We start from the raw sequence: 22,171 nt of genomic DNA, 5'->3' as shown, positions 1-22,171 counted from the left end.
TATATAGGGGAGGGGGAGGGTCTGCGCCCCCATCTAGGGTTCCCCCCCCCCAAGGGGTGCGGCCAGCCCTAGATGTGACTTGGGGGCAGCCAAGGGGGGGAGAGAGGGGGGTGCCCCACTAGATGGGCCTTAGGCCCATCTTAGCCTAGGGTTTCCCCCTCCCCCCCTTCCTGCGCCCTGGGCCCCTTGTGGGAGGCGCACCAGCCCACCTAGGGGCTGGTCCCTTCCCACACTTGGCCCACGCAGCCCTCTGGGGCCGGTGGCCCCACCTGGTGGACCCCCGGGACCCTCCCGGTGGTCCCGATACGTTACCGATAGCACCCGAAACTTTTCCGGTGACCAAAACAGGACTTCCCATATATAAATCTTTACCTCCGGACCATTCCGGAACTCCTCGTGACGTCCGGGATCTCATCCGGGACTGTAACACCCCGGATGTAACTTGCCATATTTGTAACTTCGACTCTTGCCATTTTCGGCTATGTGCTATGATATTCCCTCCGTGGTCGGGTTTTGTCTTTCGTTTTGCATTTTGTCATGTCATGCATTTTCATATCATGTCATCACGTGCATTGCATTCGCATACGTGTTCATCTCTTGCATGCGAGCATTTTCCCCGTTGTCCGTTTTGCAATCCGGCGCTCCTATCTCCTCCGGTGCACCCCTCTTGTTTTCTTTCGTTTGCAGGTGTCAAACTTTCTCGGAATTGACCGAGGCTTGTCAAGTGGCCTTATTATACCATCCGGAGACTACCGGTCAAGTTTCGTTCCATTTGGAGGTCATTTGGTACTCCAACGGTTAACCGGGCATCCGCAAAGTCCATTTGAGTGTCCAGCAAAACCCCCCTCAAAAACCAGCGCAAAACCCCTCCAAGTCATCTCCATGCTCTAGGTCGTTCGATCACAATCGTGTGGGCGAAAACCGCACCTCATTTGGAGCCTCCTAGCTCCCTCTACCTATTTATATGTGAGACTCCCGAAATACAACCGCAGTCCAAACCCTAGAAAATCCCTCCGCGCCGCCGGACGCGTCCGTACCCCGCCGGACACGTCGCGCCGCCGCGTCCGCACCAGTGAGAAGCCGCCACGTGGCAGCATCCCCGCGCGCCCCCGTGCGCCTCCGCCGCCCTCGCCGCCTCCGGCGCGACTCCAACCGCCGCCCGCCGGTACCCCGCACTGCCGCCTCCCGCGCCCGGCCGCCGGCCGCCACGCCCGCCCGGGGCCCCTCCGCCCTTTGTCGCACCGCCGCAACCAGTGGGCGCCGCCGTCACGCCGCCCGGAGCCGTGCCCCTCACCGCCGGCGCCTCCTCCATCGCCGGCCACATCCCCTCTCCGGCATCTCCTCTCCTTCCGCCGGCGAGCTGCTCCGCCGCCCCGGCGAGCACCCGAGCACGAGCCCGGCCAGATCCAATCGCATTCGTGAAGAAGATATTCCCAAGACAGCATTCAGAACAAGCTTTGGTTCTTATGAATATACTGTCGTGTCTTTAGGCCTTATCAGTGCTCCTCCAGTGTTCTCTCGGATGATGAATTACATCTTCAACCCCTATACCAATGAATTCGTCCTGGTGTATCTCGATGATATCTTGGTCTTCTCCAAGAATAAGCAGGACCATGCCAAACATTTGCGATTGGTGCTCGACAAGCTCAGAGAGTATCAATTCTGTGCGAAGTTCTCCAAATGTGAGTTTTGGCTCGATGAAGTTTTTTCCTTGGTCACATCATCTCTGCCAAGGGCATCGCTGTTAACCCCGAGAAGGTGTCCGCAATTGTGAATTGGGAACCTCCTCAAAATGTCAAGCAGCTTCGCAGTTTTCTTGGTCTTGCAAGCTATTGCCGAAGATTCGTTGAGAATTTTTCCAAGATTGCAAAGCCTCTTTCCAACCTCCTTCAGAAGCATGTGAAGTATGTCTGGTCTCCTGAGTGTGACGTTGCTTTCAACACTCTCAAAGAGAAACTAGTCACCGCTCCTGTCTTGACTCCTCCTGATGAATCCAAGCCGTTTGAAGTTTTCTGTGATGCTTCTCTCCAAGGTCTCGGTGCTGTGTTAATGCAAGAGAAGAAAGTTGTGGCCTATACCTCTCGTCAGTTGAAGCCCAACGAGAAGAACTACCCCACTCACGATTGGCGGCAGTTGTCCATGCATTAATAACGTGGAGACATCTCTTGTTGGGATGACAAGTGGACATTTTCACTGATCACAAGAGTCTCAAGTATATCTTCACTCAGCCCAACCTCAACCTCGGGCAGACTTGATGGGTCGAAATGATTCAAGAGTACAATCCGAGTATTGAATATACTCGAGGCAAAGCAAATGTCATTGCAGATGCTTTAAGCAGGAAGGCTTATTGCAACAGCTTAATTCTCAAGCCATTCCAACCGGATCTTTGTGAAGCCTTCCGCAAGCTGAATCTCCAAGTTGTTCCTCAAGGCTTTCTTGCCAACCTCATAGTCTCTCCTACTTTGGAAGATCAAATTCGTGAGGCACAACTCCTTGATGCCATGGTGAAGAAGGTGAAACGTGGTATCGACAAGGGTCTTTCCAAATACAAGTGCTATCGCATTGATGACAGAGACACTTTATTCTTCGAGGACCGGATTGTGGTTCCTAAATGTGATTTAAGGAAAGTCATTATGAACGAGGCGCACAATTCTCTCCTTTCCATTCATCCTGGAAGTATGAAGATGTATCATGACCTCAAGCAGTCGTATTGGTGGACTCGAATGAAGCGAGAAATTGCTCAGTTCGTGAATGAATGTGATGTCTGCCGAAGAGTGAAAGCAGAACACCAACGACCAGCTGGTCTCCTTCAACCTCTTGCTATCCCAGAATGGAAGTTTGATCATATCGAAATGGACTTCGCGACTGGTTTTCCAAAGTCCAAGCGCGGAAATGATGCTATCTTCGTTGTCATTGACAAGCTTTCTAAAGTGGCTCATTTCCTTCCAATCAAAGAATCCATCACAGCAGCTCAGCTGGCAGAGCTTTACACCTCCAGAATTGTCTCCTTGCACGGCATTCCACAATTGATTTCTTCAGATCGTGGAAGCATCTTCACCTCTAAGTTCTGGGACTCCTTCCAGAGGGCCATGGGCACAAACATTCGCTTCAGCACAGCTTTTCACCCTCAAACTAGTGGCCAGGTCGAGCGAGTCAATCAAATTCTTGAAGATATGCTCAGGGCTTGTGTCATTTCCTTTGGCATCAAATGGGAAGATTGTCTTCCATATGCTGAATTCTCCTACAACAACAGCTTCCAAGCGAGTTCGGGCAAGGCCGCATTCGAGGTTCTCTATGGCAGAAAGTGCCGTACTCCTCTCAATTGGTCAGAGACTGGTGAACGCCAACTTCTTGGCAATGACTTAATCACTGAAGCTGAAGCAATGTGTAAAGTCATCCGTGATAATCTCAAAGCCGCGCAATCGCGCCAGAAGAGTTACTATGATAGTAAGCACCGTGATTTGGCTTTTGAGATCGGAGACAATGTCTACCTCCGCGTCTCTCCAATGAAAGGTACTCGTCGATTCGGTATCAAAGGGAAGCTTGCCCCTAGATACGTGGGTCCTTTCAAGATCATTGGCAAAAGAGGCGACCTCGCCTATCAACTTGAGCTTCCTTCCAACTTCGCGAACGTGCACGATGTGTTCCACGTGTCATAGCTCCGCAAGTGCTTCAAGGCGCCTGAGCGCACTATCAACTTCGAAGAGATTGACCTTCAAGAAGATTTGTCTTATCATGAGCACCCCGTTGCTATTCTTGAAGAAACTGAGCGCAAGACTCGCAACAAGTCAATCAAATTCCTGAAAGTGAAGTGGTCGCACCATTCCGACCGGGAAGCCACCTGGGAACGCGAGGACCATCTCCGTTCCGAATATCCGGAGTTCTTTCAGTCCTAGATCTCGGGACGAGATCCTCTCGTTGTGGTGGAGTGTTGTAACACCCCGGATGTAACTTGTCATATTTGTAACTCCGACTCTTGCCATTTTCGGCTATGTGCTATGATATTCCCTCCGTGGTCGGGTTTTGTCTTTCGTTTTGCATTTTGTCATGTCATGCATTTTCATATCATGTCATCATGTGCATTGCATTCGCATACGTGTTCGTCTCTTGCATCCGAGCATTTTCCCCGTTGTCCGTTTTGCAATCCGGCGCTCCTATCTCCTCCGGTGCACCCCTCTTGTTTTCTTTCGTGTGCGGGTGTCAAACTCTCTCGGAATGGACCGAGGCTTGTCAAGTGGCCTTATTATACCACCCGGAGACTACCGGTCAAGTTTCGTTCCATTTGGAGGTCGTTTGGTACTCCAACGGTTAACCGGGCATCCGCAAAGTCCATTTGAGTGTCCAGCAAAAACCCCCTCAAAAACCAGCCCAAAACCCCTCCAAGTCATCTCCATGCTCTAGGTCGTTCGATCACAATCGTGTGGGCGAAAACCGCACCTCATTTGGAGCCTCCTAGCTCCCTCTACCTATTTATATGTGAGACTCCCGAAATACAACCGCAGTCCAAACCCTAGAAAATCCCTCCGCGCCGCCGGACGCGTCCGTACCCCGCTGGACACGTTGCGCCGCCGCGTTCCGCCACCAGGTGAGAAGCCGCCCACGTGGCAGCATCCCCGCGCGCCTCCCGCCGCCATCGGCCGCCTCCGGCACGCCTCCACCCCGCCCGCCGCGGTACCCCCGCACCGCCGCCTCCCGCGCCCCGGCCGCCGGCGCCGCCGACCGCCGCCGCCCGGGGCCCCACCGCCTTCGCCGCCGCCTGCCGGCACCAGTGGGGCGCCGCACGTCACGCCGCCCGGAGCCGTGCCCCTCGCCGCCGGTGCCTCCTCCCTCGGCCGGCCACATCCCCTCATCCGGCCTCTCCTCTCCTTCCGCCGGCGAGCTGCTCCGCCGCCCCGGCGAGCACCGAGAGAGACAATGTGCGTGGTTGTGATATGTCCTAGAGAATGAGGCAATGATAACAATTCTTTGTGGTCTATGTGTGTGGAGGATAGAGAGAGACAATGTACACTGGGGGCCTTTGTGGTACGTGTAACGTGGAGACAGATTATACATAATTAGAGAGTGAGTGTGTGAGATACACATGCGGACATGGGGAGAGATGAGGATCCAGATTAATGGGTGTTTGTGCGTGTCTGTGTGTGTTTGTGCGCGCATTTGTGTGTGAGAGGGAGTGTGTGTATGTGGAGTAGAGAGACCACTAATGATGTAAACCTACTATAAGGGAAGGGGTAATGGTGTGACATGTGTAGTAGCGGGATAGCATGGGTGCGGGCGGGGGGAGCAGACTATTTGGAAGAGACATCGAGTGTGTGTGGGAGAGGGGTGTGAGAGCGAGAGAGAGAGAGAGAGAGAGCTAGCGATAAAGAGAGAGAGAGAGAAAGAGATAGAGAGAGAGAGAGGAAGAGAGGGGGCGTTTGTGTCCATAAATGGCGTATAGATAGAGAGACAATGTTGATGTTGTTTGAAATTGGCCTATGTACGGAGACGCAAGGGAAGTGAGTCATCGTGTGTGTGATAGGGACTTCATGAGAGATCTAGAATAGATGGTGTAGAGAACAATGTGCGAGATCGAGAACGATGATACATTAAGGAGCTATGGAAAGAGTCACGACATATATGTATACAAGGATGAGCTGGGGCGGGTTCGCATGTGGGAGAGATAGAAAGAGGAGAGTGGTGCACAAGGAGACAAAGTGTGCTTGTTTGCAGTGGGGGTGGTGTGTGAGGCGAGTGTGCGAGAACCACATAACTAGGGAGATAGACGTTGGGGGGCGACGTTTTGTGTGTATTGGAAAGATACACTCTACATAGTGCGTGTGCTTGGGAAAGAGAGATGCCGGGAGACCTAGCGAGAGAGTGGGGGAAGAGATGTGTGCATCCTCAAGAGACAAAGTGATAGAGACCTATATTGGGGTCCGGACTTTAGAAGAGAGAGGGGTGTTAATGTGCTCGTGTGTTGGTGTTTGGGGGAGAGAACGACTTCTGTGTGTGGGGGGGGGGAGACGAGGGGGGTGGCTTCAGATAAAGAGTGAGGTGTCTATATTTGAGGGACTTTAGCGTAACCGGACCGGCGGCCCCGTCCTCCCTGGTTGATCTGCCGGCCTGCTCCGGCTGCGTTAATACCTGGATGTACCGAAGCAGCCAAGATGATTCTCCACTCCATCAGGCGTAATTCATTCTCCTGGAGCCATATTTAGCGCACCGTGCTTCAAATTTATTCCAAACCTAGATTTCACTAAGCATTTCAATATCTACAGCATGTGCACTCTGTTCGTGATGCATAACTCCTTGCATTGTAGCTCCGACTTCGCGCGTGTAATATGTCGATTGTTCGTCTCCGATGCTCTTCATTTTGTTCAATTGCACCATGTTCATTAGAGGTCATCTTGATGCCCAAATCTCTGTTGGAAGAGGGCTAGTTGCTGTTAATCTCTGGTTCTTATCAGAACTTGGAGATTTGTCATTTTGTATAATTTAATCTGTGCATCTTTTGGGCATGAGCTCTACATGTGTTTTGAAGTATGCCATGCCATATTTCCAGTGGTGTAGTCCATGTATTTTTGTGATCTCTGTGGTGACTAGCACAAGCATGCAAAGTAGGCTCCGTAATGTTTCTGATTTCACGGACTTAGTGATTTCTCTAAGTCTTTGTCTGCTGTTATTTTGTTGCCATGTAAACTTGATGCTACAGAGAGATCCATGCATATTTTGGAGATGTTCAGTAAGGATGTTTTGTAGCTATAGTTGTAATTGATCCATTCCTGCAATTATTTGCAATTCTGGAGTGCCATAGCATGACCCAATCTTGCTCTACTTTTGCTATAAAATATTTCTGGCAGATTCTTAACATGATATGCAATTTTGCCAAGCTTATTGTAGTTGATCCATACATGCTATGCAATTTTTCTTGCCATGGATAGCTTCATAAACATGCCATCTTGCTGTAGGTGTGCTTGGTTTGTAGTACATTGCTCTGTAGTGAGTGCATCAAGCTCACAAAGAGGCATACATATTATTATTTCTGCCATGCTCTATTTTCTGCTAAGTCTGAAACCTGATAACGAAACTTGGTATGTTTACATGCTTGCCATCATACCTTCTGTTCCTTTTTAGCTTATGGTCATTAAGCAACTTTTGTCATATGCATTTAGTAGGACACTACCATGCCTTGTTTTGCTCTGTTAAGTTCCTGTAGCATGTTGATTTCGTGCTCTGAACTTTGCTACCTGATGCTGTTTTCTGCCATGTCCAGTTTTTCACCAAGTCTGTGATCCTGTTATCTTTTGCACTATTGCCATGCTTGTTTGAGCTTGATATGTTGTGAACTAGCCGTAGCTCAGTGTTCATCTTTTGTCAAGCATCTCCTGCAGTTTACTGCCATGTGCCTGTTGCTATGTTGGAGTGCTGTAGCTTTGTTTCTTGTTGCATTCTAAGTGCTATCATGCTGTTAATCGCAGTTTCGTGTCATTCTTGTTTTGCTTGCCATTTGCAAACCGTGCATCCGTTTCCGGTGATCTTTATATCGATTTCGACCGAAATCATCTCATCTTTCTAGTGGCATGCTTGGTTTGCCAAGTTACTTCCTTGTTCATCATTTTCCTTCCGGAGCACGCATATGCATCGCATATCATATCTTGCATATCATACATGTTTTGCATCATGTTGCTTGTGCATTTCTCGTGATTGATTGTGGTTCCGTTGCTTGTGTTCTTGTCTTGGATAGAGCCGGGAGACGAGTTCGTGAATGAGGAACCTGTTGAGTACGCTTACGAGGATCAAGCTTTCGACAACTCTGAGAACCTTGCAGGCAAGATGACCACCCCTTGAAATCACTTCTATCTTTGCTTTGCTAGTTGTTCGCTCTATTGCCATGCTCCGCTACCTATCACTTGCTATATATTGTCTGCCATTTTAGCCATGTCAGCCCCTAACCATCCTTTCCTAGCAAACCGTTGTTTGGCTAAGTTACCGCTTTTGCTCAGCCCTTCTTATAGCGTTGCTAGTTGCAAGTGAAGTTGAAGTTTGTTCCATGTCGGAACATGGATATGTTGGGATATCACAATATCTCTTATTTAATTAATGCATCTATATATACTTGGTAAAGGGTGGAAGGCTCGGCCTTATCCCTGGTGTTTTGTTCCACTCTTGCCGCCCTAGTTACTGATATGTCGGGATTATGTTCCTTGATTTTGCGTTCCTTACACGGTCGGGTGATTTATGGGACCCCCTTGACAGTTCGCCTTGAATAAAACTCCTCCAGCAAGGCCCAACCTTGGTTTTACCATTTGCCACCTAAGCCTTTTCCCCGGGTTTTCGCGAGCCCGAGGGTCATATTTATTTTAAACCCCCGGACCAGTGCTCCTTCGAGTGCTGGCCCAAACCGAGCGATGTCCGGCGCCCCCTGGGCAACCAGGGTCTATGCCAACCCGACGTCTGGCTCATTCGTTGTGCCCTGAGAACGAGATATGTGCAGCTCCTATCGGGATTTGTCGGCACATTCGGGCGGCTTTGCTGGTCTTGTTTTACCATTGTCGAAATGTCTTGTAAACCGGGATTCCGAGACTGATCGGGTCTTTCCGGGAGAAGGTTTATCCTTCGTTGACCGTGAGAGCTTATGATGGGCTAAGTTGGGACACCCCTGCAGGGTATTATCTTTCGAAAGCCGTGCCCGCGGTTATGAGGTAGATGGGAATTTGTTAATGTCCGGTTGTAGAGAACTTGTCACTTGACCCAGTTAAAATACATCAACTGCGTGTGTAGCCGTGATGGTCTCTTCTCGGCGGAGTCCGGGAAGTGAACACGGTCTGAGTTATGTATGACGTAAGTAGGTGTTCAGGATCACTTCTTGGTCATTGCTAGATGATGTCTGTTCCGTTGCTTCTCTTCCCGCTCTCATTTGCGCAAGTTAGCCACCATATATGCTTTTGCCGCTGCAGCTCCACCTCATTACTCCATCCTTTCCTATAAGCTTAAATAGTTTTGATCTCGCGGGTGTGAGATTGCTGAGTCCCCGTGACTCACAGATTCTACCAAAAAAGTTGCAGGTGCCGACGATGCCAGTGCAGATGATGGGGTCGATCTCAAGTGGGAGTTCGACGAGGAACGTGGTCGTTACTATGTGTCTTTTCCTGATGATCAGTAGTGGAGCCCAGTTGGGACGATCGGGGATCTAACATTTGGGGTTGTCTTATTTTCATCTGGATTTTGACCGTAGCCGGCCTATATGTTTGTATTTTGGATGATGTATGGATAATATTCATGTATTGTGTGAAGTGGCGATTGTAAGCCAACTCTTTATCCCATTCTTGTTCATTACATGGGATTGTGTGAAGATGACCCTTCTTGCGACAAAACCACTATGTGGTTATGCCTCTAAGTCGTGCCTCGACACGTGGGAGATATAGCCGCATCGTGGGCCTTACAGGGACTCCGAACAACATTCGGTAACCACGTATATCTATTCCCTATAACCCTAGCGTCATCGAAGCTTAAGTGTGTAGACCATACGGGTTCGGGAACCATGCAGACATGACCGAGACGTTCTCCGGTCGATAACCAACAGCGGGATCTGGATACCCATGTTGGCTCCCACATGTTCCACGATGATCTCATCGGATGAACCACGATGTCGGGGATTCAATCAATCCCGTATACAATTCCCTTTGTCTATCGGTATGGTACTTGCCCGAGATTCGATCGTCGGTATCCCGATACCTTGTTCAATCTCATTACCGGCAAGTCTCTTTACTCGTTCTGTAACACATCATCCCGTGATCAACTCCTTGGTCACATTGTGCACATTATGATGATGTCCTACCGAGTGGGCCCAGAGATACCTCTCCGTTTACACGGAGTGACAAATCCCAGTCTCGATTCGTGCCAACCCAACAGACACTTTCGGAGATACCTGTAGTGCACCTTTATAGCCACCCAGTTACGTTGTGACGTTTGGTACACCCAAAGCATTCCTACGGTATCCGGGAGTTGCACAATCTCATGGTCTAAGGAAATGATACTTGACATTAGAAAAGCTCTTAGCAAGCGAACTACACGATCTTGTGCTAGGCTTAGGATTGGGTCTTGTCCATCACATCATTCTCCTAATGATGTGATCCCGTTATCAACGACATCCAATGTCCATGGTCAGGAAACCGTAACCATCTATTGATCAACGAGCTAGTCAACTAGAGGCTTACTAGGGACATGGTGTTGTCTATGTATCCACACATGTATCTGAGTTTCCTATCAATACAATTTTAGCATGGATAATAAACGATTATCATGAACAAGGAAATATAATAATAACCAATTTATTATTGCCTCTAGGGCATATTTCCAACAGTCTCCCACTTGCACTAGAGTCAATAATCTAGTTCACATCACCATGTGATTAACACTCACAGGTCACATCACCATGTGACCAACATCCAAAGAGTTTACTAGAGTCAACAATCTAGTTCACATCACTATGTGATTAACACTCAATGAGTTCTGGTTTGATCATGTTATGCTTGTGAGAGAGGTTATTAGTCAACGGGTCTGAACCTTTCAGATCCGTGTGTGCTTTACGAATATCTATGTCATCTTGTGGATGCTACCACGTGCTACTTGGAGCCATTTCAAATAACTGCTCTACTATACGAATCCGGTTTACTACTCAGAGTCATCCGGATTAGTGTCAAAGTTCGCATCGACGTAACCCTTTACGACGAACTCCTTTTCACCTCCATAATCGAGAAAATTCCTTAGTCCACTAGATACTAAGGATAAGTTCGACCGCTGTCATGTGATCCATTCCCGGATCACTATTGTACCCCTTGACCAACTCATGGCAAGGCACACTTCATGTGCGGTACACAACATAGCATACTGTAGAGCCTACGTCTAAAGCATAGGGGACGACCTTCGTCCTTTCTCTCTCTTCTGCTGTGGTCAGGTCTTGAGTCTTACTCAATACTCACACCTTGCAATACAGCCAAGAACTCCTTCTTTGCTGATCTACTTTGAACTCTTTCAAAATCATGTCAAGCTGTCGTTCTTTGAAAGTATCATCAGGCGTCTTGATCTATCTCTATAGATCTTGATGCCCAATATGTAAGCAGCTTTATCCAGGTCTTCCTTTGAAAAACTCCTTTCAAACAACCCTTTATGCTTTCCAGAAATTTTACATCATTTCGGATCAACAATATGTCATTCACATATACTTATCAGAAATGTTGTAGCGCTCCCACTCACTTTATTGTAAATACAAGTTTCTAACAAACTTTGTATAAACCCAAAAACTTTGATCACTCCATCAAAGCGTATATTCTGACTCCGAGATGCTTGCTCTAGTCCATGGAAGGATCGCTGGAGCTAGCATACCTTTTTAGCATCCTTAGGATCGACAAAACCTTTCTGATTGTATCACATACAACCTTTCCTTACGAAAAATGGTAAGGAAACTTGTTTTTGACATCCATCTGCCATATTTCATAAATGCAGCTAATGCTAACATGATTCCGACGGACTTAAGCATCGCTACGGATGAGAAAATCTCATCGTAGTCAACTCCTTGAACTTGTGAGAATACTCTTTGCCGCAAGTCGAGCTTCATAGACGGTAACATTACCGTCCATGTCCGTCTTCTTCTTAAAGATCCATTTATCTCAATGGCTTGCCGATCATCGGGCAAGTTCACCAAAGTCCATGCTTTGTTCTGATACATGGATCCTATCTCGGATTTCATGGCTTCTAACCATTTGTCGGAATATGGGCCCACCATCGCTTCTCCATAGCTCGTAGGTTCAGTATTGTCTAACAACATGATATCTCAGACAGGATCACGTACCACTCTGAAGTAGCACGCATCCTCGTCGTCCTACGAGGTTTGGTAGTGACTTGATCCGAAGTTTCATGATCACTATCATAAGCTTCCACTTCAATTGGTGTAGGTGCCACAGGAACAACTTCCGGTGCCCTGCTACACACTAGTTGAAGTGACGGTTCAATAACCTTATCAAGTCTCCACCATCCTCCCACTCAATTATTTCGAGAGAAACTTTTCCTCGAGAAAGGACTCGTTTCTAGAAGCAATTACTTTTGCTTCAAGATCTGAAATAGGAGGTATACCCAACTGTTTTTGGGTATTCTATGAAGATGCATTTATCCGCTTTGGGTTCGAGCTTATCAGCCTGAAACTTTTTCACATAAGCATCGCAGCCCCAAACTTTTAAGAAACGACAACTTAGGTTTCTCTAAAGGCTATCGTCTCAACGGAATTGCGTGATGCCCCTTTTAAAGTGAATGCGGTTGTCTCTAATGCCTAACCCATAAACGATAGTGGTAATTCGATAAGAGACATCATGTATGCACCATATCCAACAGGGTGCAGTTATGATGTTCGGACACACCATCACACTGTGGTGTTCCAGGCGGTATTAATTGTGAAACACCTTCCACAATGTCTTAATTGTGTGCCAAACTCGTAACTCAGATACTCATCTCTATGATCATATCACAGACATTTTATCCTCTTGTCACGACGATCTTCAACTTCACTCTGAAATTACTTGAACCTTTCAATAATTCAGACTTGTGTTTCATCAAGTAAATATTCTCAGCATCTACTCAAATCATCTGTGAAGTAAGAACATATCGATATCCACTGCGTGCCTCAGCACTCATTGGACTGCACACATCAAATGTATTACTTCCAACAAGTTGCTCTCTTGTTCCATCTTACTGAAAACGAGGCCTTTCAGTCACCTTGCCCATGTGGTATGATTTGCATGTCTCAAGTGATTCAAAATCAAGTGAGTCCAAACGATCCATCTGCATGGAGTTTCTTCATGCATATATACCAATAGACATGGGTCGCATGTCTCAATCTTTTCAAAAACGAGTGAGTCCAAAGATCCATCTACATGGAGCTTCTTCATGCGTTCTATACCAATATGACTTCAAATGGCAGTGCCACAAGTATGTGGTACTATCATTACTATTTTATATCTTTTGGCATGAACATGTGTATCACTGCGATCGAGATTCATTTTAGGTGCAAGACCATTGAAGGTATTATTCAAATAAACAGAGTAACCATTACTCTCCTTAAATGAATAACCGTATTGCGATAAACATAATCCAATCATGTTTATGCTCAACACAAACACCAAATAACAATTATTTAGGTTTAACACCAATCTCGATGGTAGAGGGAGCATGCGATACTTGATCACATCAACCTTGGAAACACTTCCAACACATATCGTCATCTCACCTTTAGCTAGTCTCCGTTTATTCCGTAGCTTTTATTTCGAGTTACTAACACTTAGTAATCGAACCGGTATCTAATACCCTGGTGCTGCTAGGAGTACTAGTAAAGTACACATTCCAATATACTTCTGTCGACCTTGCCTGCCTTCTCATCTACCACGTATCTAGGGTAGTTCTGCTTCAGTGACCGTTCCCTAGAAGCACTTAGTCTTGGGTTTGGGTTCAACCTTGGGATTCTTCACTAGAGCAGCAAATGACTTGCTGTTTCATGAAGTATCCCTTTTGCCCTTGCCCTTCTGGAAACTAGTGGTTTTACTAACCATCAACAATGTATGCTCCTTCTTGATTTCTACTTTCACGGTGTCAAACATCAAGAATAGCTCAAGGATCATCATATCTATCCCTGATATGTTATAGTTCATCACGAAGCTCTAATAGCTTGGTGGCAGTGACTATGGAGAACCATCACTATCTCATCTGGAAGATTAACTCCCACTCGATTCAAGCGATTGTGGCACTCAGACAATCTGAGCACATGCTCGATGATTGAGCTTTTCTCCCTTAGTCTGCAGGCTTAAGAAACTTGTCAGAGGTCTCATACCTCTTGACGTGGGCACTAGTCTGAAATCCCAATTTCAGTCTTCGGAACATCTCATATGTTCTGCGACGTTTCAAAACCGTCTTTGGTGCCACAATTCTAAACCGTTAGCATTACGCACTGAACTATCACGTAGTCATCAAAACGTGTATGTCAGATGTTCCGCAACATCTACAGACAACGCTGAGGTTCAGCACACCGAGCGGTGCATTTAGGACATAAGCCTTCTGTGCAGCAATGAGGACAATCCTCAGTTTACGGACCCAGTCCGCATAATTGCTACTATCAACCTTCAACTAATTTTCTCTAGGAACATATCTTAAACAGTAGAACTAAAGCGTAAGCTATGACATAATTTGCAAAGACCTTTTGACTATATTCATGATAATGAAGTTCATCTGATTATTGAACTCCCACTCAGATAGACATCCCTCTAGTCATCTAAGTGATACATGATCCGAGTCAAACTAGGCCGTGTCCGATCATCACGTGAGACGGACTAGTCATCATCGGTGAACATCTCCATGTTGATCGTATCTACTATACGACTCATGTTCGACCTTTCGGTCTCTTGTGTTCCGAGGCCATGTCTGTACATGCTAGGCTCTTCAAGTCAACCTAAGTGTTTTGCATGTGTTCCGAGGCCATGTCTGTACATGCTAGGCTCGTCAACACCCGTTGTATTCGAACGTTAGAATCTATCACACCCGATCATCACGTGGTGCTTCGAAACAACGAACCTTCGCAACGGTGCACAGTTAGGGGGAACACGTCTCTTGAAATTTTAGTGAGGGATCATCTTATTTATGCTACCGTCGTTCTAAGCAAATAAGATGTAAACATGATAAACATCACATTCAAACCATAAAGTGACGTGATATAGCCAATATCATCTTGCGCCTTTGATCTCCATCTTCGAGGCGCGGCATGATCGACTTCGTCACCGGCATGACACCATGATCTCCATCATCATGATCTCCATCATCGTGTCTTCATGAAGTTGTCTCGCCAACTATTACTTCTACTACTATGGCTAACGTTTAGCAATAAAGTAAAGTAATTACATGGCATTTTCATTGACACGCAGGTCATACAATAAATTAAGACAACTCCTATGGCTCCTGCCGGTTGTCATACTCATCGACATGCAAGTCGTGATTCCTATTACAAGAACATGATCAATCTCATACATCACATAAATCATTCATCACATCCTTTTGGCCATATCACATCACATAGCATACCCTGCAAAAACAAGTTAGACGTCCTCTAATTGTTGTTGCATGTTTTACGTGGCTGCTATGGGATTCTAGCAAGAACGTTTCTTACCTACGCAAAAGCCACAACGTGATATGCCAATTTCTATTTACCCTTCATAAGGACCCTTTTCATCGAATCCGATCCGACTAAAGTGGGAGAGACAGACACCCGCTAGCCACCTTATGCAACTAGTGCATGTCAGTCGGTTGAACCTGTCTCACGTAAGTGTACGTGTAAGGTCGGTCCGGGCCGCTTCATCCCACGATGCCGCCGAATCAAGATAAGACTAGTAACGGCAAGTAAATTGACAAAATCGACGCCCACAACTACTTTGTGTTCTACTCGTGCATAGAAACTACGCATAGACCTAGCTCTGATACCACTGTTGGGGAACGTAGCAGAAATTCAAAATTTTCTACGCATCACCAAGATCAATCTATGGAGTAATCTAGAAACGAGGGGAAGGGGAGTGCATCTACATACCCTTGTAGATCGCGATGCGGAAGCGTTGCAAGAACGCGGATGAAGGAGTCGTACTCGTAGCGATTCAAATCGCGGTTGATTCTGATCTAAGCGCTGAACCATGGCGCCTCCGCGTTCAACACACGTGCAGCCCGGTGACGTCTCCCACGCCTTGATCCAGCAAGGAGAGAGGGAGAGGTTGGGGAAGACTCCGTCCAGCAGCAGAACAACGGCGTGGTGGTGATGGAGGAGCGTGGCAATCCTGCAGGGCTTCGCCAAGCACCGCGGGAGTGGAGGAGGAGGGAGAGGGGTAGGGCTGCGCCAAGAGAGAGGAAGTCTCCTGTCTATGGCAGCCCCAAAACCCCCAATATATATAGGGGAGGGGGAGGGGCTGTGCCCCCATCTAGGGTTCCCCCCCAAGGGGTGCGGCCAGCCCTAGATGGGACTTGGGGGTCGGCCAAGGGGGGGAGAGAGGGGGGCGCCCCACTAGATGGGCCTTAGGCCCATCTTAGCCTAGGGTTTCCCCCTTCCCCCCTTCTTGCGCCCTGGGCCCCTTGTGGGAGGCGCACCAGCCAACCTAGGGGCTGGTCCCTTCCCACACTTGGCCCACGCAGCCCTCTGGGGCCGGTGGCCCCACCTGGTGGACCCCCGGGACCCTCCCGGTGGTCCCGGTACGTTACCGATAGCACCCGAAACTTTTCCGGTGAGCAAAACAGGACTTCCCGTATATAAATCTTTACCTCCGGACCATTCTGGAACTCCTCGTGACGTCCGGGATCTCATCCGGGACTCCGAACAACATTCGGTAACCACGTATATCTATTCCCTATAACCCTAGCGTCATCCAAGCTTAAGTGTGTAGACCCAACGGGTTCGGGAGCCATGCAGACATGACCGTGACGTTCTCCGGTCAATAACCACCAGCGGGATCTCGATACCCATGTTGGCTCCCACATGTTCCACGATGATCTCATCGGATGAACCACGATGTCGGGGATTCAATCAATCCCGTATGCAATTCCCTTTGTCTATCGGTATGGTACTTGCCCGAGATTCGATCGTCGGTATCCCGATACCTTGTTCAATCTCGTTACCGGCAAGTCTCTTTACTCGTTCCGTAACACATCATCCCGTGATCAACTCCTTGGTCACATTGTGCACATTATGATGATGTCCTACCGAGTGGGCCCAGAGATACCTCTCCGTTTACACGGAGTGACAAATCCCAGTCTCGATTCGTGCCAACCCAACAGACACTTTCGGAGATACCTGTAGTGCACCTTTATAGCCATCCAGTTACGTTGTGACGTTTGGTACACCCAAAGTATTCCTACGGTATCCGGGAGTTGCACAATCTCATGGTCTAAGGAAATGATAGTTGACATTAGAAAATCTCTTAGCAAGCGAACTACACGATCTTGTGCTAGGCTTAGGATTGGGTCTTGTCCATCACATCATTCTCCTAATGATGTGATCCCGTTATCAACGACATCCAATGTCCATGGTCAGGAAAATGTAACCATCTATTGATCAACGAGCTAGTCAACTAGAGGCTTACTAGGGACATGGTGTTGTCTATGTATCCACACATGTATCGAGTTTCCTATCAATACAATTTTAGCATGGATAATAAACGATTATCATGAACAAGGAAATATAATAATAACCAATTTATTATTGCCTCTCACTACTGGAATCAGCTAATTTGCCATCTGCCAGCTCTTTGTCGTCTGTTAGCTGACGGCAAAGAAGCTCTTTGCCATCAGCTAGCCAAAAGCAGACGGCAAAGAAACGGCAGACGACAAAGAAGCTCTTTGCCATCTGCGGGCTCTTTGCCGTCTGCCAGCAGACGGCAAAGAATCTTTGCCGTCCGCTGGCAGACGGCAAAGAGAGAGGTGGCCCCCACCCCCCGCCCGTTTGGAAAAAACTTAACGGCCCACCTCTTTGCAAAAGGGCGGACGGCAAAGAGAGGCGGACGGCAAAGATTGCACTACCTAACGGCCCGTACCCCCCCCCCGCCCGTTACTCTGTTCTCTCGCCGTTCTCTCCTCCCACCCCGCCGCCGCCGCCCCCACCACTCGCCGCCGCCCCGGGGCCCCGCCGCCGCACCGCCTGTCGCCCCCGCCGCCCCACCGCCCGTCGCCCGCCGTCGCCCCCGCCGCCCCGTCGCCCCCGCCGGCCCACCACCCCGTCGCCCCCCCGCCCCGGCCCCCCGCCACCCTGGCGCCCCGGCCCCTCGCCGCCCCCCGCCCCAGGTGAGCCCCCCCTCCTTTTTTGTTTTTTTTCTGTTTTTTTCCTTTTTAGTTTTAGTTTTGATTTAGTTTTAGTTGTAGTTTTAGTTTAGTTTTAGTTTTAGCTTTAGTTTTAGGTTTAGTTTAGTTTGGGGAAAGAAGAAGAAGAAGAGAAAAAGAGGAGAGGAGGAGAAGAAGAAGAGGAAAAAGGAAAGGAAGAAGAAGAAGAGGAGGAGGAGAAGAAAAAAGAAGAAGAGGAAGAAGAAGAAGAAGAAAAAAGAGGAGAGGAGGAGAAGAAGAAGAGGAAAAAGGAAAGGAAGAAGAAGAAGAGGAGGAGGAGAAGAAAAAAGAAGAAGAGGAAGAAGAAGAAGAAAAAGAGGAGAGGAGGAGAAGAAGAAGAGGAAAAAGGAAAGGAAGAAGAAGAAGAGGAGGAGGAGAAGAAAAAAGAAGAAGAGGAAGAAAAGGAAGAATAGGAAGAAGAAGAAGAAGAAGAAGAAAAGGAAAAAAGAGGAAAAAACCCCGACCCGACACGGCACCCCGACCCCGACCCGGCACCCCGACCCCGACCCGGCACCTAGACACGACACCCCGACCCCTAGACCCCGACCCCGACACCCCGACCCCAACCCCGACCCCGACACCCCGACCCCGAGCCTGACCCGACACCCCAACCCCGACACCGACACGGCACCCCGACCCCGAGCCTGACCCGACACCCGACCCGACACCGAACGCACCCCGACCCCGACCCGGCACCCCGACCCCGACACCCCGACCCCGAGACCCCGACTCCGACACCGACACGACACCCTGACACCACACCCACCCTTACCCGACACCGACACGGCACCTCGACCCCGACCCGACACCCCGACCCCGAGACGGCACCCCGACCCGACACCCCGACCCGCACCACGACCCGACACCCCGACCCCGAGACCCCGACCCCGAGCCTGACCCGACACCCCGACCCCGACACCGACACGGCACCCCGACCCGACACCCCGACCCCGAGACCCCGACCCCGAGCCTGACCCGACACCCCGACCCCGACACCGACACGGCACCCCGACCCCGACCCGGCACCCCGACCCCGAGACCCCGACCCCGACCCCGAGCCTGACCCGACACCCCGACCCCGACACCGACACGGCACCCCGACCCCGACCCGGCACCCCGACCCAACACCCCGACCCCGAGACCCCGACCCCGACCCCGACACGGCACCCCGAGACCGACACGACACCCCGACCCCCGACACCTCCCGAAAAGGTGTTCTTTGGCCTTCCAGAAGCCGACGGGGTCATATATTTGTGAATTATTAGTTAGGTCATATATCTTTCGATTTTGTTATGAAAAACATCATATATAATTGTGTTGATCGGGTAGTTTTAAATGTGCAGTTGTTTCATCGCTGCGAGGTTTGGTGTTCGACGACCTCGCCGTGCGTTTGACGAGCTCTGCCCCTTCGTTCGTGGGTGAGCACAAATGACATGTCCTCCTCCCCCATTAATTATTTGATCTATTCCGATGAAACTTGATAGCTAGCTATATATGTGTCTTGAATCATCAGTATGCGTAACCAATATGTGTCTCCCGTTCGAAAGCGTCATAGTTATAAATATGCATGCATTTGCATATTTATAACCTTGATTCTTTCGAATTGTCCAACGCTATCCATGGACAGCCCGAGTATGTTTAGATTGGGTTCGTTTTCCCATATGCTTTGCTCCGGATCCGACGCATAAATTTCGTCAGTGCCTCCCCTGTTGTTCTCCGGGTACACATCCTCTCTGTTTATTGCAGAGACGTGTATCAGGAGAACAGCGGGGAGGTGCTGCCGAAATTTTGCGTAGGATCCGGAGCATAGCATGGGAAAATGAACCCAATCTAAACATACTCGGGTGGGATTAGGACCTATCATTACCTATTAGAGTGTAGGTTGCATGGACGTAATAAAATTGACAAAGTAGATCAACTGATGAATATATACATGGTGAATTATATATATATATTTGTTGTGTGTCTAGTAGCTCTGAAAGTCAAGATGAGTGATCGTGCGTGGATGTACACCGGTCACACTGGTCAGAACAAATGGAGCACTGAATGGTTCACAAAAACCAAGGGGTTTGTGCGAGCCGCATTTGCAAATGGCCAGAGGAAAACCTGGTGCCCCTGTTTACGGTGCGGCAATTGGGAAAAGAGGACAGAGGCTGAAATGGGCAAACACCTGCAGAAGAGTGGTTTTACGCCCGATTATACGGTGTGGACATTTCATGGTGAGTCTGCCCAACGTGACCGAGCTGAGGTGGATCGTCGTCGCACCGACGAGCATGGTACCGGGATGGAAAACATGGTGCAAGACTTTGATGATGCTCGGGATTCGGACGAGGAGATGGAGGAATCTGCAAAGGCCTTCAATGAAATGTTGGAGTCTTCAAAACGTCCGCTCCATGAGCACACTGAGCTTTGTCAGTTGGATGCCATCTCACAAGTAATGGCTCTGAAGGCTCAGTTCAACTTGGGCAGAGAATGCTACGATGCAATGATGACAGTATTTGGACGCTTTCTACCCAAAGGCCATGTAATGCCTGCAAACCTGTACCAGTCGGACAAAATCCTCCGTGCACTGAAGATGCCCTATGATAAGATACATGCCTGTGAGAAAGGATGTGTCTTGTTTAGGCTTGACTATGCGGACTTGAACTATTGTCCCATTTGCAAGTCTTCCAGGTATGTTGTGGTAGACAACGGTATGGGTGAGAAGACACAGACCAAAATCCCCGTTAGTGTTCTTCGGTATATGCCAATCGTACCAAGACTTCAACGTCTTTTCATGGTCGAAGAGACGGCCAGACAGATGACATGGCACAAAACGGGCAAAAGAACCGAACTAGATGCAGATGGGAATCTGATGATTGTACACACATCGGATGGTGTTGCGTGGAAAAAGTTTGATGAATTACATGGTGACAAAGCGGCAGATCCGAGGCATCCTCGAGTCGGCATCAGCACGGATGGGTTCAGTGTGTTTGGTATGACGGCAGCCCAATACAGTTGTTGGCCCGTATTTGTCTTTCCACTCAATCTCCCCCCCGGACAGATTATGCAAAGAAAGAACATTTTCCTGACGTTGATAATTCCAGGGCCCAACTATCCGGGGAAAAATATGAATGTGTACATGCAACCGCTTAAGGACGAATTGCAAGAAGCCTGGGATAATGGGTTCAAGACATACGATGCCTATAGCAAACGGAACTTCATAATGCGTGTCTGGTACATGTACTCGACGCATGACTTGCCGGCGTATGCGCTATTCGTTGGCTGGTGTGTCCATGGAAGGTTCCCGTGCCCCACATGCAAGGGAGCTCTTGAGTTTCGTTGGCTTCAGGCCGGTCGCAAGTTTTCTTGCTTCGACATGCATAGACAGTTCCTGAATCCTCGCCATAAGTTCAGGAAAGACAAGAAGAACTTCATCAGAGGTAGAGTTGTCAAAAACTCTGCACCACCTGCATTGACAGGCCAACAGTTCCTGAATCTTCAAGGGGTATAATTCTAAGCACGCCTGGACTCACAAAACATGCTTATGGGATCTGCCTTACTTCAAAGACCTCCTTTGCCCACACAACATCGACGTGATGCACACTGAGAAGAATATCGCCGAGGCACTTTTTGGTACATTGTTCGGCATAGATGGGAAGTCAAAGGATAATACTGAGGCTAGAGTCGATCTGGAGGCGCTATGTGATAGGCCGTTACAAAACATGAAAGAACCAAAAGGAAAGCAGAACTGGACGAAGCCAAAGGCATGGTTCAATCTTGGAAGGCCAGCTATGAGGGAAATTATCTTGTGGGTGAAAATGCAGTTGATGTTCCCCGATGGGTATGCAGCGAATCTACAGAGGGGAGCCAGTCTTGATAAATTGAAGATATTTGGTCTCAAGAGTCATGATTGGCACATATGGATTGAGTGGGTAATGCCGGTGATGTTGCGTGGCTTCATCCCTGAGGATGAATGGCTAGTACTGGCAGAACTCAGCTATTTCTTCCGTGTTCTTTGTGCGAAAGAACTATCGCCTGGCGTGCTAGAAGAAATGGAAGAGTTGGCGCCGGAGTTGATCTGCAAGTTAGAGAAGATCTTTCCACCGGGCTTCTTTAATCCAATGCAACATTTGATTTTGCATCTCCCGACCGAGGCAAGATTGGGGGGGGCCGTGCAAAATCGTTGGTGCTACCCAACTGAGAGGATGCAGAAGACGCTTCGACAAAAATGTAAAAATAAACGTAGAATTGAAGCATCGATGGCTGAGGCATTCATCACTGAGGAGGCGGCAAACTTCGTGACAGCACACTACGAAGCCAAAAA

The sequence above is a fragment of the Triticum aestivum genome, chromosome 3D (assembly GCF_018294505.1).
Source record: "Triticum aestivum cultivar Chinese Spring chromosome 3D, IWGSC CS RefSeq v2.1, whole genome shotgun sequence".
NCBI classification, from domain to species: domain Eukaryota; kingdom Viridiplantae; phylum Streptophyta; class Magnoliopsida; order Poales; family Poaceae; genus Triticum; species Triticum aestivum.
The sequence above is the reverse complement of the archived record's forward strand: the minus strand, read 5'-3'. Positions refer to the sequence as shown.